The sequence below is a fragment of the Poecilia reticulata genome, chromosome 20 (genome assembly GCF_904066995.2).
Source record: "Poecilia reticulata chromosome 20, P_reticulata-male-v2, whole genome shotgun sequence".
Lineage (NCBI taxonomy): Eukaryota > Metazoa > Chordata > Actinopteri > Cyprinodontiformes > Poeciliidae > Poecilia > Poecilia reticulata.
Window position 1 is genome coordinate 4086592 of NC_088849.1, and position 6777 is coordinate 4093368.

At 38.8% G+C, this 6777-nt stretch overlaps 1 long non-coding RNA gene across 1 annotated transcript; it reads right to left on the bottom strand.

The window, feature by feature from the left end:
• Positions 1-374: 374 nt before the first annotated feature.
• LOC103482368 (uncharacterized) lies at positions 375-5555 on the bottom strand. Its single transcript, XR_014085438.1, has 3 exons — positions 5359-5555; positions 594-722; positions 375-507 (listed from the first exon to the last, which is right to left on the bottom strand). It is a non-coding gene; the product is annotated as an uncharacterized LOC103482368 (long non-coding RNA).
• Positions 5556-6777: the final 1222 nt, after the last annotated feature.

The window sequence follows — 6777 nt, forward strand, 5'->3', positions numbered from 1 at the left end:
AGTTATAACTTTAATGTTCCAACAACATACTGCTCATGTTTGTTCAGAATACTGTTACATTATCGCCAAATACTGTAAATCAAGCTAAAGCACAATTTTCACATTCTTAAAAAAATCCTGTTTTCTATGAAGGTGATTTTTTTAAATTAATTTTCTTGTTAGAACATAAAACATTTAATATTCAGAAACACAAATAAATATTATTTTTTGTCTTTGCTCAACTCTTTATGGGTTCAGATCCATCTGTAGATGTCTCATGCTGCTGTGTGAGATTTCCAGTCTAAACATCAACTACAGCCATCATCACCTCCATGAAGTTAAATGACTGATACATATTCTAAATAACATTCATTAAGTGTGAGAACTCCAGAATATGCAATATCTTAGCCTTCTTGTGACTCAGATTATTTATTGTGTCTTTCAAAATCACCACATCCTCTTCCTCCTTGGAGTTGGAGGTCTTCTTCTACAGCCAGGCCGTCTTACAGAGGCCGTCTCTTCGCTCTGCTGAAGGTTGAAATAATCAGCTACTTAGTTTTTACCCAAATTATCTGAGGTGGAAAAAGAATCCAGTAAAGAAAAACATAAGATACCTGTTATGATTAATAAAATTGTTTCATTTTTAGACAAAACCAAGTTATTGTGGGCAATGGAGCATCGCTGAAAGGCTGCAGGGAGCCGGTAGCTGTAGATAACTGCCCTGACAGCTGGAGAGCAAGAAGCTAAGAGTAAGATGGAAAACAGATCAGTTTGGATCTGAACTGAGATCAGCTTCATGCAGGTCAACAGGGATAGAAGAACTGCTAGCTTACAATTACTTCTCTAACAGGGAGACATTTTTTTCCAGTTTGTAGCCTTGTAAACTCCTCTGGCAGTTCAGGGCATTAAATTAAAGTTATCAGACCTCTGAAGCCTGACCGGAGCCCGCTTTCTACAAGTCAGAGGCATTAGAATAAAATATGTGTCCAGGATGGGAGAAGGACCCGCTGAGGCCAGGCAAAAAACATTCAGCAGCATCTGGTAGTGATGACCTGTGGATTGATACTGAAGGATCATTACTTCTGATACCAGGCAGACGTTACTGTCTTAAAATTGATTCTCAAATCCAAGTATCTGTACTTTCAATACTCCAGTCATTTGAGACAGTGTGTCTAAACAAGAGCATGATAAAAAGTAACAGAATTATTGAGATTTTCCCTAAATGAGACAGGGTGGATGGAAACTATTTTTTCTTCCATCTGGTAAGTGTGTAACACGTCAGGACGTAATGCCAGTGTGACTGAGCGTGAGACCGGTCAGTCACACACTCACACATGGAGCTATTTCAGATTACATTTTATAATAGTTCTTAATAATTAAACAAAGATTTATTTCAGTAGGGATATTACTGACATAATTTTGTAGTTCTTTAGTTTGGTAAAAATGAAGAGCCCACTGCACTGAACCCCAGTGAAAACATCCTGATTATTCCACCAAATATTGATTTCTGAACTCTTCCTGAGTTCAAACATTATGAATATAAATTTGTTTTCTTTGCATTATTCGAGCTCTGAATACATGTCTTTTGTGCTATTTTGACCATTTCTCATATTCTGCAAATGCTACATTTTGCTTGGATTTTCAGAAATTTGTCAGTAGTTGATAGCATAAAAGAACAATGTTCATTTTACTCAAACTATAAAACAAAAAATCAGAGAAACTGATTATTCCAGAGCTGTATTTTGTGTGGTTATTTGGTGTCGTTAAAGTTGTCTAGCTATAGTGAAAGATCCTGTTATCACAATGCACTTGTGAATTTAAAACAAATACATTAGAGTAGAGGCTCTCAACATGAGCAGTACCGCCCCCCAGGGTGTGTTCAGAGGACGGCAGGGGGCGCTGGCAGAAAGTTTTACAAAAGTGGGGCGCTGGGATTCCTTTGGGGGGCGTTTGGTCGAAGGTAAACTTTACACCTTAAATGCACAACAATACCAGTTTAGACTTTGAGTAACTTGGTAAAACTGTATTGTGTTACATTAAATCATGCTTGGCTGCAACGTTATCGATGGCAGCTCTTCTCCTTCTCCTCAGTGTCTGTGAGCCTTTGGCGCAGCTCCGCTTCTGCTACTGGTAGCTTCACCGCATCAGTTCAGCGTTACACCGGCTGATGACTTTGCTGTGATTCACTTTGTCTGGTATTTTTGTACATATGTTTTGGCAGTTCTGTGATCATGTCAATGCAGCAACTTATATTAAAATGTGTTTTATTTCCATTTGAAAGCTGCCCGCTTCCATGGAAGGACAACAGAAAATCGCTCTTATAAACATGTAATTACTAAAATCACGATACCCTCACTTTGTTTCCCTCTGAAAAATGAACCCATCTAAATAGAGAAATCCCTCCATAGGTGATACCACGATAGAGAGCATTCATTTTATAGCGTTAATACCGGTGCTGTAAGTGGCCGGGTATGAAATGGGTGTGATAGAACAACGGTACCACAGCACTTTTAAATTTCAATAATCAGAAGACCGAAATTGTTTCTGTGGTTTTAAAAGGTTTATGTCAGTCTGCCTTTTCCCCGTTTCCCTGCACCTTAGGGCGTTAAAAAAAAAAACGACGCGCACATTGCGCAAAACTCTGAAACAGGAGAAGCAGAGCATAAAACGAAGCAACGAACTAGATGTGAATTATGGTATAAAAACAGAGAATTCGACGCAAAACAGTGAAAAATCAACACATGACGATTAGGCGGCGCAGCAGGTGATGAGTGAAGATTACTGACCGTCAATAAACGATAAAATAAATTTAGCAACAGGAAAGAAACTAAAGTGGACATAGCAATAAACCAAGAGAGGATAATACTAATCAAAGGAAACTAAATGGAAATGAATGAAGAACAAAATGCAAGAATAAACTAAGAAACTAAAGTAAATACGGAGGAATAAACTGGTATGGCAAGACCTTTCGATCAAAACTTAATACAGAGACTGTATGGCAAGAATAAACACACTATTTCCAGATAAAAGATAAAATAATATTGTTGAAATGTCATGGGTTTGTTGAGACCACATCTAGTACTGAAAATAAATATATCTTACATGCCATAACAGTAAATAACTTATCACTTATTTATGTTTTTAATTAGATTTGATATATTTATTTCTTCAATATTATTTTTTATGTCAGTGTTAATGTCATGAGGCTGATGACTCCTTGACACTTGCAATGGACTATTCCCATGGCTTTTTGTTCTCTGGGAAATTATTTTTGATGATAAATACAAAAACAAGCATACAAATCAAAACATCTACAATAGTGATAGTACTATTAATAATAAAATAATGGTCAGTGCAAAATAGCCTACAAATTCTTTGGTGGGGGGCGGTGAGGGACCTGGATAAAGGCTGGGGGGCGCTGGCACAAAAAAGGTTGAGAAACACTGCATTAGAGTGATGTCACATGTTCTTTTTAGGAAACAAAGATTTGAATTACAACCCTTGGTTTTGTATCATGATCATAATGATGGAGCAGCCTATGTTCTACATCACTAATACACACACTGATCCCAGCAAACCCACAGATTTAAACTTTGCTGCAGTCGGTACATTATTATAAACCCATCCCAAAGTTGTTGTTTCTCATTTCTGAGCACCTTCAAAACACACAGTTCAGCCATTTTTGGCTCTGACTCCTACTGCTGGTGTCCCATTATCAATTTTTTTTCTTTTAAAGCCATGCATGGCTCAGTGTGAGGAGCACAGAGTGCTGAAAGCTCCACTCCACATTGCTCAAGGTCTGCCTGAAGCGACTCAGACATCTTCGCAGGCCTCAGTCTTCTCTGTCACCATCAAAATGCATTTTAAAAGTGTTCTGATTGTAAAACCTGAGGGTTTTTAAGATTTATTTCCCCCCTGGTCCAATGTAGCTTCCTGCAATTCAAGTCAGTTCACAACAAATGTTATCTCAGGACACTTTGTAAGCAAAACATGATATTTATACTCATAAATGTACCATAGTCAGTCTAAAACAATTCTATAGATGTACTTAAACTCTTCTAATTTGTTCCTACTTATCAAATAATGCAGTAATAAAGGTGGGGAGGAAAATCCACCTTGAGCAGACAGAAAGGTCAGCAGGTTGAATTGGCTGCTGGATTTCTTTCATACATAACCCTCCATATCTATTGTTTCCACTGTTAAGCTTCCCTCAGTTCTACACAGCCTGTTGTGTGTTTGTAATGGTTGTGATATTGTCACTTCATGCTATTGAGTTGCACTACAGCTAGACCATTAACCTCCTGTGTTCCAGTTTATACAGTTTCCTTAACCACAATACGCTTTATTATATTAGGGCTCGAAAATAACCAGAGTAAACTCAAAATGCAGTTTGCAATTAATTTTTTATTTTTTATTTTTTCTGTGTGAAAAATGAAATCTAAACCAACTTCTAACCCACCATGTGAAAAGTAATTACCCCTTAAGTCTAATCATTTGCTGTGCTGTCCTGGTGGCAACAACTTCAACCAACAGTTTGGAATAACTGACGTGTTGAGTGTGATGAGGAACTTCAGCTCTGGCTGCTTTTACCGTCACACCACGGAGTCAGATTGAAGTCTGGACTTCTACTAGGTCACTCAAAAACCTTCTTTTTATTTGAGTCATTCAGAGCTGGACATGCTAGCGCGCTTTGGATGAGCCTGACCATCGTCTTTCATCTCCCTTCACTGCTCCATCTGAGATTTCTCCCATTGACCTCAATTTCAATTGGCCAGTTGAATTTCATTCTGGCCTATCAGTGAACAGAAGGAGGTGTTGTGGATGATGGCATTGTTTTTTGTGCTCTATTAGGATTACAGTCTGGTTATAGCTTAGTAATGGCCGTCAACAAAGCCGTTCTGTCTGTGTTGGTCACGCTCCCAAGAGGACTTCTTAAGGCATTTTATTTTTGGCAAAGACGCTGTGGCCTTTTCCCTACTGGGTTGTTTGTCCCGCACGCAATTTCTGCTAAGCATAATGCAAATGATAGCGATTGGGTAAAATCACATCCAATTGTTTAAAACCTCAACAGAGACCACGCCTCCAGGAAATAATGGTTTCTCAGTCACTGAGGGTCCAGACCGTCTGGACGAAGTGAAGCGCAAAAGAAAAGGCTGGCCTTTACAAGGCTAGCTTTGGATCGTTATCCCGCTCAAAACACCAGACGCCCCCAGACTTTGATTTTGTGAGATCCATGTCACAAAATCATAGTCGTACAATCTTACTCAAAATATTGTGTTAGAATAACTTTTATATTTGGTCAGCAGTGGTTTGCACCTTGGGATTCTCCCACAGATGCCAATGTTCCCAGGCTTTCATAATGTTGAATCAAACACTGACCTTAGCTGAGGAAAGTGAGGCTTGTGGAGCTTTAAAGTTGTTCTGGGTTCTTCTGTGACGTCCTGGATACTTTGTTTATGCCGTCTTGGAGTCATTGTGGACTAACCTCTGCTAGAGGGTTCACCACTGTTCCTGGAGTCCTAAAGCCTTAAAAATGAATTTGTGGCCATTTTCAGAAAATGACTACAAAGATTATGTTTTTTTTTAAATTAAGAATAGGTAATGATGTGTTGCTTTTTAAAAAATTCTTTTTAGCATATTCTTGTAGTTCTCATATTCTTACAGGTTCTACTGAGGTAGGAGGTTTTTCAGGTAGATTTTCTTTAACAAATATAATTTAAAAGCAGGTTATCTATGTGTGGTTATAATATGACCTGAAAGCTTAAACGCAGAAGAAAATCAACAAAACTAAAGAGGCCTGTAAGGCCTCACAGAACTCTTTCACAGTTCTGTGTTTGAAACAGATCAGATTGGTTTGAGCGGAGGACCTGAACTTCAGGGTTAAGTGTTTGTTCTAACATGTCTGCCTCTGCAGCTTCTTTTCTCCCTTTTGGCAGCGATACGCTGAAAAATAAAAAAAAAACACTGTGAAACTATTAAGATCCACATCCAACTCTTACAGTTTGCCAAGAATTTTTCTTGATATCTCTTCTGCTGCCATGTCAGCTAAGTCAGCTGAGAAACACGGTATTGCTTTAATCATCCCACCGAGAAGAAAACACCTCAAAGTTCACTCCAGGATTGATCTTGTTCTTCATCTGCCAGCGCAGCGAGACACAGAGCTCTCTCGCAGTTCCACCTTGATCTCTTGAATTAGTAATCAAACTTCAGCGCTTCTTTCTGAACTTCATCTTTATTTGTAGCTTTACGTAACTGCACTTTCAAGCTGCATTTTTCTAACAGCAGCACCCCGGTGCCACATTTCTGGTCAAAACGTTCAAATCCAACCATTATTTTTGACATCCTCAGATCAATCAGCCGGTCAGAATTAATATTTTAACAACTAAAATGTGCATTTTCCTTATTTTCACATCAGTCGCCGCTCCGAACTCGTCTTTAACAGTGTACCTTTGACTGGCACTTGGCACACACCTCCTTCCATTACAGCAGGCTTCAGTAATCTGTTTCAGGAGAACTGGGTCTAATTAGCAGCTTGAAAAGTTAGCATGGGGCAGGAGGGGGTTCCTGTAAAATCCGGGCTAGATTTGGTGCTTTGAAGAATCCGAAGGGGTGTGCACTTCTGCTGAGATACTGTTCTGAGAACCAGGATTATGCAAATGTTGTTCCACTACAATAGCATTTCAGCCTATTTCATCAACATTTACTCCACATCAAACACTTTAACTGATCTCTGTCTAAGATTCCTGCACGCCAGAACACACAGCAGCTTTAAATTACTGTTAGTGTCAAATAAACAAC